Source organism: Carcharodon carcharias, chromosome 10 (genome assembly GCF_017639515.1).
Source record: "Carcharodon carcharias isolate sCarCar2 chromosome 10, sCarCar2.pri, whole genome shotgun sequence".
In the NCBI taxonomy this organism is placed as follows: Eukaryota; Metazoa; Chordata; class Chondrichthyes; order Lamniformes; family Lamnidae; genus Carcharodon; species Carcharodon carcharias.
The window spans coordinates 83,967,500-83,980,310 of NC_054476.1; the positions used below are offsets into that span (position 1 = coordinate 83,967,500).

A 12,811-nucleotide genomic window follows, 5' to 3' on the forward strand; every position below is an offset into this window, starting at 1 on the left:
ATTTCGTTTTTGTTTTGGATTTCCAGCATCCGCAGTTTTTTGCTTTTATTTTATATAAAGGAAAAGAAGGATCGGATTAGATGAAGAGAGGTGTGGGATGTTCATGTGGAGCACAAATATTGGCACCGACCAGTTTCTATTCTGTGAATTTTATGTAATTCCATTTCTTGCAGGAGGTGCAGAAACACAACAGGAGGGAGGCACCTTAAAAGGGGGAGGTCCTGCAGCTCATCGAACTCTGACACCAGTGGAGGAGGTCATCATTAACATAATCTATATAGAGCAAGGACATACAACATGTGAGATAACTGAGCAGGAGGTAAAGCACAGCAGGGAGGTGTGTATATTGCCTCTTATTCCCTTTTTTGTATTTAACTCTCTCACTCACACAGCCACACACTCGGCATGACAAGCTGACAAGCTTCGCACTCTCATTCATCTGCTGCTGCTTATCCTTGTAACTGTGTACTTACTCCTTGTCTCTGCCCTTCCATTGGTCCATCAGAGCTCTCGAGTCTTGCAGTCCTTTACACTGAACAGGGCAACACTACAGAATATGTACAGTCACTTATTCTCACCCTCCTGAGCAGCAACACATACATCAGCACCCCAAATGGCACTTACAGTGAGCTAGTAAGGTCCAACCAAGCATGTGAGCAGAGTAGGGGAAGGTGGAAAGGCCAGACCAAAAATCAGCTCACTGGGGGACTAGCTCGGGAACAGGGCATCAGAAACCTTATCTTTAAAAATAGCATTCTTTCTTTGCACCACCAATGCACTGGTTTGTCTGCTAGGGAGTTACTAGAGTAAGTCAGACATCGTGGAGGAGCTCAGTACCAATTTGTGTAGAGATCTGGCGTGTGATGTTGATGCCCTACAGAGATTCATGGAGCATGTGGTCACTTCAATGGATAACAGCAGTTGGGCTTTCCCAACAGGAGACTGGGGTAATGTGAATAGCAGCCCCCCAGGAATGTTCACCCTAGGCTGTGTAGACTGTGAGCGGAATTGTTCCAGATTTGCAGTAAATCTGGTAGCGGGCAGGTAAAACAAAGTTTTACCCGCCGGCTGCAATGGAGGCTTCTCACGCGACATTAACTATGCATTCTCGGGAAACACATTGTTTCCATGGTGGGCAAGCTGTCATTCACCCAATAGCCATCACCTCGCCACTTCATCACGACGGGTGCCATATTTAAACTCCAGCCGTCTTTGCACCTCTCGGTGTTTCTAGCCCATGACGGCTGCAAAGAAGACATGGTCCCGAAAGGCAAAAAGACTGTAGCCCCCAAGTTCAATGACACATCTTTCCAGCACCCTGTGGATGTAGTGGAGGCTCGTTGTGATGTGCTCTACCCCCATTCTGGCCACAGGAGGGGCAGCAACATCACCAATCCAACTTGGGAGGCAGTGGCAGAGGTGGTCAGAGTCAAGGCCCTGCAAAAGAGGACAGCCACCTAGTGCCAAAAGAGGGTGAATGATCTCCTCTGTTCCATCAGTATAAATTACTCTTCTCATCAATCTCAACTCTCACACTCACAAACCCATCACACATCCACAGAGTCCTCACTTACTGTCAGTGCAAGGGAAATCACCATTCACTCTCTCACACACACCATCATTGTCCTCATCCTGTCCTTGGGACCACTCACCACCCACACAGGCCAGGCATACTTATTATCTGGCCTGGCAGGCATCCTGCTTACACTTTCTCCATCTCTGTCCATGCAGGACAAGCTGGCACACAAGATGCAGAGGTCGCAGACCAATGGCGGAATGCCCGAAATCAAGGTCCTTATGGACTTTGAAAACAGAGCCATACAGCTGGCTGGTGAGGATCTGGACCATTCCTGTGCTGACAGTGAGGTCGGTGCTGCTCTACCAAGTGAGCATCCAGCAGTGCAACTTCCATCAGATAACCATACTGTGAGTGATGTGTCCTCTTTTACAGGCCACTGCCATGCACTAATTATCTCCCTTTGCTTTCTGCCATATCAGCATATCTGCCAAACAGCCGACAGAGCTCATGACCCAGGGCCTCCAATCAAGTCCTGAGGGAGCTCAGAAGAGGAATCTGAAGGCACCCTCCCTGAAGTCCCATCACAGCGCTCACACACACCCTCCACCCGCGCAGAGACACCCACCTCGGTGGGACCTAGCTTTAGAGTAGCCCTGGGATCACAATCTGGTGAGCACATTGCACTATCTGATCCACAGCAGGCAGAGGTAGGGACTTCCCAGGTCCCTGGCACTCGGGGTACTGCTGGAGGCCAGAGCATTGCTGAGTCCGAGTCAGATGATGAGCCTCTGGAGTTGGTCATGTCACAGTTGCTGAAGCTGCAAAGGCAAGCTCAGGAACATCAGGAAGGAATGTACGCTGCACTCCTCAGATTACAAGGCATGATGGAGGAGTCTGCCGGCCTTCAGTCTGAGGTGATAGCGCTGGCATGTCAATGCACCAATGTCAACATTGGTAGGATGGCGGCCGCCATGGAGACCTTGGTGCAGGACGTCACTCCTGCACTGATGCGCAGGCTTAACTGCATCACTGATGCCATAGTTGGCCTCCAGCAGTGTCAACACGAGGGGGATGCTAGGCACCTCGATCTCACTCCAGCTTCCCCTTCTCCTCAAGGAGTCAGCCAGGGGCTCTTGGCACTCATTAGGAGGAGGATCAGCAGATGTACCCCCTGGGGCCATCCACCCAGGTGACTCTGGGAGTGTCTGGCCCATCTGACTCCCTTCTTCCTGTGACTTCCGCATCTCCAGCCCCACAGGCTGAGGAGGATGTCACTGCCACACAGCAGGACCCCGAAAGCAGGCTGGAGCCCTCCAAGTCTCAGCCCTCCAGAGGACGCCCATCAAAGCCATCACAGACAGGGCATCACGGTCAGCAGGCTGCCTCCACCCCCGCTGTGGATATCCAGTGAGCGACAAGATGTTGCAGCAGAGTTAGGAAAGTTAAGGAGAATTAGTTGTACAGCCTGGGCACAGGTGTTAATGACTTGTACATAATGTTCACTGTTATCAATAAACTCCCAAAAATGTCTCCCTGCCTATGGCTCCTTGTTCTGATGAGCAGTGTTCATGCCACTCAGATGTGAAACCTTTCTACACAAGATAAAGGCAGGTGTCTCAGTCCAGGGCCTCTTCCCTGTGCTTTGTGCAGACTTCAGATCAAAGTGATGGTCCAGCCTCACACACCCTGGACACATTACTGATGCCTACACCTCAATGGTGCTTGTCATTGCTGCCAGAATGTAGTGGGCAGGCGTCATAGAGTTCCATCATTCTTTCTGTGCTCTCAGCACCTTTAAAATGGGGCTGGCCCCTATCTCATCAGCATCTGTGACCAGTGATGCTGTGCACCAGCTCCTGAAGGGCTCAGGTGCTGAAGGCAGACAAAGCATCAGGACATCTGGAGTTTTATGACTGCATCTCTATGATATGACCTTGATCACAGAGCGCAAGTGAGCTTTCCTTGGCCAGACAGGAGTCAGACATTCTCAGAGGCTGTGTGAAGATCTATGGAGTGTCCTCACTGCATGTCGTTGTCATCCTCCTGCAATCGAGCGACTATTAGGAACTCCACTGCCTCTCCATGACAGGAGCATTATCACAGAGAGGGTATGTGTGCTGCCATAAGCCAGACTGGAGTCAAATGTTCACAGGTACAATGTGAAGATCCATGGTGTCTCCTCACAGCATGTCGTCATCACCCTCCACAAACCTAGCAGCTATGAGGGCCTCCCAAGAGCGCCTCCCTCATCTGGCCAGTGCAAGGACCTCACTCCCATCATCATCACCTTCGAGGACCCCCTCACCCTCATCACTGTCGGCGTCCTCCTCATCAGAGGAGACCTCCAGCTCCTCCATCTCTTCCTCAGCCAGCTCCTCACCCCGTTGCAGTGCCAGGTTGTAAAGGGTGCAGCAGGTGATGGTGATGTATGACAACCTCTGTGGACCATATTGCAGGGCTCCCCCAGACCCGTCTAAGCACCAGAACATAATTTTCAGCATCCCGATGGTTTGCTCCACCAAGTTGCAAGCTGCTGCATGAGCCTCATTATATCTTCGCTCTGCTGCAGTCTGAGGCTGCCGCACTAGTGTCATCAGCCACAGCCTCTGCAGGTAGCCCTTGTCCCAGAGGAGCCAACCCTGCAGCTTCTGTGGACTCTGGAATACACCAAGGATCTGTGACCGACTGAGAAGGTAGGTGTTGTGCACACTCCCTGAAAACCGTGCGCAGACCTGCAGGATGTCATTGTGGTGGTCGCACACCAGTTGCACATTCAATGAATGGAAGCCCTTGCGTTTGATGTAGTTGACCGCTTGTTGCCACGGATATCTGAGCGCCACAGGACGGCATCCTTCACCTGTGGGAAACCTGAGATCTGGGCAAATCCAATCATTCTTGCATCCTGGCTCTCTTGTTCCCTGGCAAAATGCAGAGAGTTGTGTGTCCTCGCGAAAGTGGCATCCGTGACCTCATGGATGCTTTTTTGGGTGGAAACTTGTGATATCCCACGGACGTCACCTGTGGAGCCCTGAAAGGTGCCACTGGTGTAAAGATTGAGCACCACTCTCACTTTCACGGTCACTGGCAGTGGATGCCCTCCATGTCCCCGTGGCACCAAATCCTGCAACAGGTGGCAGATGTGACCAACCAGTCCCCTAGACATGTGCAGTCTGCAGTGACACTGGTTCTCAGTCATCTGCAGGAATGAAAGGCAGCATCTGTAAACCCTGTGTCTAGCTAAGCTCTAACCAGCGACGGCTCGATGTGGCTCTTCAGCGGCTTATGAGGACCCCCAGCCACCCCTTCTTCCAGAGGGTCCTGCTCCTCTCTCTGCACAACCAGGCATCTCTGTCACTCTCTTCTCCTTTGTCTTCACTCTCTGTAAATCATGAGGCATACAGCTAGTTCAGCATGCTCCATGATCCTGATGTACTCCTCTTGCAGGCTGAAAGAGAGAGATACATGGGTTGGCTTGGGTGTACTAGGAACCTTTCCTGGTTAAGTCTGAAGGCCCCTTAAAGCATCCTGGAGAGTACTGGCCACCACTTAGATGGCCAGAGTTTAATGCGCTGCATGGGTGCCCGAAACCCCACCCATCTCCACCCCGTTCCACCTGACTGATTGTCAGCAGCTTTGCCCATTGGACTGCATGCTGTGTTCTCAGATCAGGCACAGACATTCTCCTAACCCGCACTGCAAAGCTGCGCTGTTAGCTTGAACCCATGGGGGAGACTGGTCCAAAGTGGGATGTGGACATTGCAAGGGGCTGTGAGCACCTCCACCAGTGACTGCTCCATGGCCAACTTTAGCACGGAGATTGTACAACGTGCCCAGTCGTCCAACTGTTTTGCTTGGTCGCTTCTCTCCCCCGCGTTCTCACATGTTTGTGCACTACCTTCAACCGCAGGGCAGCCCTTGGCCCAACCCCTCCCCACAAAGCACCTCAGCCTTGAAGTCCAACTGGCGACACGGGCAAGTGCTGCACTATGTTACTGTGCACTCACCTCTGGCTTCCCCTCAAAGTGCAGCCGCCGAATGCACACCTTATTTATGCTGTCGTGAAACATGTGGGTGTGCAATCATGCCAACATGGGTGGATGATCCAGCGGGATCCAGCGGCGGGGGTTGGGGGGGAATAAATCCGGTGGCTGGCCTTATAATGATATGCAGATATATTACAGTGAGGTTCCCGATGTCCGATTGCGGGGAATGCGGCCCACCCTTGATGGATTGAGTGGATGATCACGGGCACAGAAGGCATCCTGACAGTGAATGCCGGCAGGCACAGAAAATTCTTCCCTGTGTCTCAGACAGGTTAGAATCAGTGAGAGAACTAGGATATTGAAATCTGCTATTTTGAAAAAGACTGTTCAGCTTCATCAAAAGAAGAATGAGAAATTCTCTCCCTGCCTCAAAAGATGAAAGTCATTTATAGTAAAATTCTATTCAGTGAGAGTTACAATCTGATCACTGGCTAGGCAGCAGTCTGATGGAAGACTAAGAATGTGACCAGGCCTATACTAATTTTTGATTCAAGTAATTTTTCACATGAACTGCACAGATCATAAAATCTTACAGCGTAAAAAGGATGTCATTTGGACCAACATGCCAACTCTTTAAAAGAGTTGTCCAATTAGTCCCAGTTATCCGTAGCATTGGATATTTTTCCTTTTAAAGTGTTTATCCATTTTCTTATTGAAAGTTAATATTGAATCTGCTTCTTCCATCCTTTCTAGCACTAAATTCCAGATCTCGCTGCATAAATAAATGGTTCCTTATGTCATCCTGGTTCTTTTGCCAATTATCTGAAACCTCTGTCCATTGGTTATCCAACCTTCTGCCAGTGGGTACACTTTCTCTAAATTTACTCCATCAAATTACTCCATAATAATTTCGAACAGCTCTCTTAAATCTCCCTTTTCTTAGCTCTGAAGAGAACAATCCCAGCTTCTCTACGTTCTCCACATATGCAGTCCATGAAGCACTCACAGAAATCACATTCATAGGCTTTGTTCACTTTCTAGGCTTGCCTATTAAACGTAGCTGCTTTATTTTATCTTATGGCTTAACAACAGCTGCCACAAGCATCCATCTGGATCTTACTCTACTTCCTTGCTCAGTTGGAGGCCACCTAAGGCATTTGAAAGAATGCAGAATCATTAATTAGCTCTTGGCGAACACTCTCACAACACATGCTCACAATCAGCTTTTAGTGCCAAATCCAGTTTACCTGCTTCATCTGGCTAGAAGCTGGCCCACTTTTCTATGGTCACAATTTTGATCATGAAATGTAAGCAGCACTGATGTTTGTTTCTCTTATGTCCGGAGTATACGTAGACTCATTCCGAATCTCATGGATTTAGATTACTTCCTGCTTGATTTTGAGTTTGTTGTATCTCAATGAATACATCCAGAGTTGAGTTGCAGAGAGAAAGCAGAGAGAAGTAGAAAATAAAGCCCCATTATCTCCCTGTCTCCAAATACCATAAAGTCCTACCTAGTGGGTAAGAGCAGGTCACAATCTGAGAGCCAAGAGATATTGAAGCAATGATTGTGTCAACTTCTTCTCCAGTCTTGCTTCCTGCAGGTTAAAGAGATCATCTGTTAGTGTTGGGATATTTATTCGAACTGTATGTACCAACCTATCAATCAAGAAAAAGATGATGCTAACTAGAAGCTCTGGCAGTTCAAAAATGACCTGCAATATAACACAGCTTTACTACACATGAAAACAAGAAATTAAACCATCATAAAGTAAGCTGTAGATATGCCCAATGTTCTATCATTATTAATGACAGTGCTGCTACCTTGCTGCTGCTTCAATAATCAGGAAACTGATGGCGAAAACAACTCACTCCAGAGACTCAAACACAAATTTAGGCTGACACTCTACTGCAGCACTGAGGGCGTGTTACGCTGTTGGATGTGCTGCCTTTCAAATGAAGCTGTAAACCAAGGCCTTACTGTCCTATCAATGGATGTAACATATTACAGGGCGCTATTTGCAGAGGGGCAATGGAATTCTCCCCCAGTGTCCTGGTCAATATTTATCCCTCAGACCAACATCTCTAAAACAGATTATCTGATCACTGTCACTGAGACCTTGCTGTATGCAAACTGGTGGCCACGTTTCCTACGTTATATAAATGGAAGTCTTTCTTGAACCTATTGGAACTTTCTCCACTTTATATCACAGTGTGACCTCTGATAAATAAGGACAAAAAACATAGGGGCATCTGACTCAAAGCAGAGGGCACACATGTAACCTAAAGTTCAGGTATCTGAGTTTTAAACTAGAAAGGAGACCCTGTAGGTAGGGGAACTGACTTAAAGAGCACAGATAGGTTTTGATTCTTTAAGTTTTCAGTCATATTTAATAATCATTTTTGTTAATTCCTGCTGGTCCTCAGTTTCACATGAGCATCCAGAAATGTAACAAAGGACCAGGGGCATTGTAGTGATTGAAGGTATAGCCTCTCCTACTGTCTATCAGGGTCACATGATTGTTCTTGGAGGCTCCGACTAATGAGCCCTAAGCGCAGATAATTCTGGGGGGGTGGGCTTGGTTTTCTAGTCCAGGACCTGGCTCAAGCATACTGCAGTTGAAAAGCTCTCTATAATAAAGTTAACTGTTTCCAACTGAAGCCTGTCTGCTCCATCAAGTCATTACATTTGGCGATGAGGGTAAAATAGCTCCAATGCTGCACCTCACCTTGTGAATGTGAGACAAAAAAGGAATATTCACCAGTCATGCCACTGTTTGCCAGGGTCGATCCTTACTATGGAAGACTGGAGCCAGTATGCAGAGCGCCTTGGTTTTTATTTCATAGTGAATGAAATTACCGCAGAGGAAAAGCAGAAAGCAATCCTTTTGAGTGTATGTGGTAGTAAGACATACAATCTCATCCCCACCCTGATGGCCCCAAACGAATTAGCAGACCTCATGAAAATGCATTTCCAGCTGAAGCCATTCATAATAATGCAGAAGTTTAAGTTTAATTCCAGAGTTAGGGACCTGGGAGAGTCCATTGGAACTTATATAGTGAAGTTGAAGCAGTTGACAGAACGCTGCGGTTTCAGGACACATTCAATGATATGCTCCGTTTGTGGAGTTCAGGATGATGCCATTCAGCGCCGTTTACTCATTGAGGTCAACATCGATTTGAAATGCGCCTTGGAAATAGCACTAGCCATGGAAAGTGCTGCGGGAGACTCGCAGGCTTTGCAGAATGTACAACATGGCGCTGTTCTTCATGTGGGGTGGGGGAACTTACTGCCAGGCTTGGTAAGAACACCAGAGACACAGCAGCGAAGTGAGAGGTAATCTTTGCTGCTAGACAAATGAAAAGGCCAACTGGAAGCATTTCAGCAGCAACTCCCAGGTTAATCTGTTATAGATTTGGGGATAACCACATGCCGGACACCTGCAGATTCAAGGAGACAGAATTGGGAGAGCTGTCTCACAGACTAGTCGAGCAACAGCCTGACATAGTCATCATCACAGAATCATACCTTACAGATAATGTCTCAGACACCACCATCACCATCCCTGGATATGTCCCGTCCCACCAGCAGGATAGACCCAGCACAGTGGTATACAGTTGGGAGGGAGTTGCCCTGGGAGTCCTCAACATCGACTCTGGACCCCATGAAGTCTCATGGCATCAGGTTAAATATGCAAGGAAACCTTGCAATATGCAAGGATTGCCAAGCAGCGCCCTTCCTCAGCTGATGAATCGGTGCTCCTCCATGTTGAACACAACTTGGAGGAAGCACTGAGGGTGGCAAGGGCACAGAACGTACTCTGGGTGAGGGAATTCAATGTACGTCACCAGCAGCAGCTCAGTAGCACCACCACAGTCAGAGATGGTTGAGTCCTAAAGGACATAGCTGCTAGACTTGATCTGCAGCAGTTGGTGAGGAAAAAACACATTTGACCTCATCCTCACCAACCTGCCTGCCACCGATGCATCTGTCCATGACAATATCGGTAGGAGTGATCACTGCACAGTCCTTGTGGAGTCAAAGTCCTGAAGTAATTGAGGATACCCTCCATCGTGTTGCATGGCACTACCACCGTAAAAAATGGGATAGGTTTTGAACAGATATAGCAACACAAGACTGGGCATCCATGAGGCGCTGTGGGCCATCAGCAGCAGTAGAATTGTATACAACCACAATCTGTAACCTCATGGCCCAGCATAATCCCCACTCTACCATTACCATCAAGCCAGGGGATCAACCCTGGTTCAGTGAAGAGTGCAGGAGGGCATGTCAGGAGCAGCTCCAGGCTTACCTAAAAATGAGGTGTCAACCTGATGAAGCTATAACACAGGACTACTTGCGTGCCAAGCAGCATAAGCAACAAGTGATAGACAGAGCTAAGTGATCCCACAACCAATGGATCAGATCTAAGCTCTGCAGTCCTGCCACTTCCAGTCGTGAATGGTGGTGGATAATTAAACAACTCACTGGAGGGGGAGGCTCCACAAATATCCCCATCCTCAAATGATGGAGGAGTCCAGCACATCAGTGCAAAAGATAAGGCTGAAGCATTTGCTACAATCTTCAGCCAGAAGTGCCAAGTGGATGATCCATCTCAGCCTCCTCCAGAGGTCCCCAGCATCACAGATGCCAGTCTTCAGCCACTTCGATTCATTCCAAGTGATATCAAGAAATGGCTGAAGGCCACTGGATACTGCAAAGGCCATGGACCCTGACAATATTCCAGCAATAGTACTAAAGACTTGTGCTCCAGAACTTGCCATGCCCCTAGCCAATCTGTTCCAGTACAACCACAACACTGGCATCTACCCAGCTATGTGGAAAATTGCCCAGATATGTCCTGTACACAAAAAGAAGGACAAATCCAACCCAACCAACTACCACCCCATCAATCTACTCTCCATCATCAGTAAAGTAATGGAAGGGGTCATCAACAGTGCTATCAAGCGGCACTTGCTTAGCAATAACCTGCTCACTGATGTCCAGCTTGGGTTCTGCCAGGGCCACTCAATTACTGACCTCATTACGGCCTTGGTTCAAAGATGGATAGAAGAGCTGAACTCCAGAGGTGAGGTGAGAGTGACTGTCCTTGGCATCAAGGCAGCATTTGACCGAGTGTGGCATCGAGGAGTCCTAGCAAAACTGGAGTCAATGGGAATCAGGGGAAAACTCTCCACTGGTTGGAGTCATACCTGGCACAAAGGAAGATGGTTGTGTTGTTGGAGGTCAATCATCTCAGCTCCAGGACATCACTGCAGGAGTTGCTCAGGGTGGTGTCCTCGGCCCAACCATCTTCAGCTGCTTCATCAATGGCCTTCCTTCCATCATAAGGTCAGAAGTGGGGATGTTCTTTGATAATTGCACAATGTTCAGCACCATTTGTGACTCCTGAGATACTGAAACAGTTCATGTCCAAATGCAGCAAGACCTGGACAATATGCAGGCTTGGACTGACAAGTGGCAAGTAACATTCACACCACATAAGTGCCAGGCAATGACCATCTCCAACAAGAGAGAATCTAACCATCACCCCTTGATGTTCAATGGCATTTCCATTGCTTGATTGGCATCACATCCACAAACATTCACTCCCTCAACCACCGACACACAGTTGCAGCAGTATGTACCATCTACAGGATGCACTTCAGGAATTCACCAAGGCTCATTAGACAGTATCTTCCAAATCCATGACCACTACCAACCAGAAGAGCAAGGGGACCAGATGGATGGGAACACCACCACCTGGAAGTTCCCCCCAAGTCACTCACCATCCTGACTTTGAAATATATCACCATTCCTTCACTGTCCCTGGGACAAAATCCTGGAACTTGCTTCCTACACCACATGGATTGCAGGGGTTCAAGAAGGCAGCTCAGTACCACCCTTTCAAGGGCAACTAGGCATGGGCAATAAATGCTGGCCCAGCCACTGAAGCCCACATCCCATGAATGAACAAAAGAAAATCTGGATATGAGCCATGCTTACCAACAATTAGAGTTGGATAACATATCTAAAGGATACATAACTTTCAACATGCACAATGGCCTTTATCAATACTCGCCTACCCTTTAGAGTATCGTCTACATGTGCAATTTTCCAAAGTCTTTTGCAAGAACCTCCCCGAGTAGTAGTATACCTAGATGATGTTCTGATCACAGGGTCAACTGAAACCGAACATTTGACCAACCTGGAAGAGGTGCTGAGAAGATTCTTGGAAGCCGGTGTACAATTAAAGAAATGAAACGTACATTCCAAGCACCAAAAGTTACTTACCTGGGTCACAGGGTGGAATGCCATGGGTTTGCATCCCGTAGAAGAGAAAGTTAGGGAAATCAAAGATGTGCCCTCTCCATCCAATATAACTGAAGTCAAGTCTTTCCTGGGTAAGATCAACTATTATAGTCACTTCTCACCAAACATGTCAACAGTATTCACACCATTACACTTGTTATTAAAAAAGAATCATTGTTGGTTATGGAATTCGAAACAGGAAGAAGCCTTTGTGAAAGTTAAGAGGCTATAACATTAATGGTGTTTACTGGTACACTACGACCCATTAAAATAATCGGTATTAACATGTGATGCACCTCCTTATGGTGTGGGAGCTGTGTTAACACACAGAGTGGAAGATGGATCAGAAAGGCCAATTGGCTATGTCTCCAGAACCCTCCCTGCAGCTGGAAAGGGTTATTCCCAACCAGAAAAGGAAGGTTTATCAGTGATATTCAAAGTGAAGAAATTCCACCAGTATCTGCATGAGTGACATTTCACCATTGTGAATCTTTTAATGTGTTTATTCAGTGAGGATACAGCCATTCTCCCAATAGCATCAGCAAGAATCCAACATTGGGCTTTGATATTATCTGCGTATGTGTATACCTTTATGCACCTTCCTGGCTTGGATATTGCAAACACGGATGTACTCAATCATCTCCCATTACCAGATAGCATTGTACATGCACCAGCGCCTCAAGAAGTTGAGTTTGTACTGAATTTCTTGGATTCTTCACCTGTGTGTGTGAAGCAAATTAGAAATTGGATGAACAGGGATCCAAGGCTGGTCAAATTCACCAATGTCTGAAGAGATGACACCATTCCATGCCCGAAAAACAGAGTTAACTTGTCAAAATGGAATCTTGTTGTGCGGATCAAGAGTTGTTGTCCCTTCGCAAGGAAGAGGACCACTCTTAACAGAACTTTAGAGTGCGCACCCATGTATATGGAAGATGAAAATGCTTGCATGAAGCTATGTCTGGTCAGGCATTGACAGCGACATTGAAAGCATGG

General features: G+C 47.6%; 1 protein-coding gene across 1 annotated transcript in view; it reads right to left on the reverse strand.

The window, feature by feature from the left end:
* Positions 1-12,811, reverse strand: part of LOC121283358 (tetraspanin-18-like) — a 378,351-nt gene that overhangs the window by 43,871 nt on the left and 321,669 nt on the right. The window contains exon 2 of the mRNA XM_041197844.1: positions 7,017-7,100. The gene's annotated coding sequence lies outside the window, so the exon portion shown is untranslated. The remainder of the gene's footprint in view (positions 1-7,016; positions 7,101-12,811) is intronic.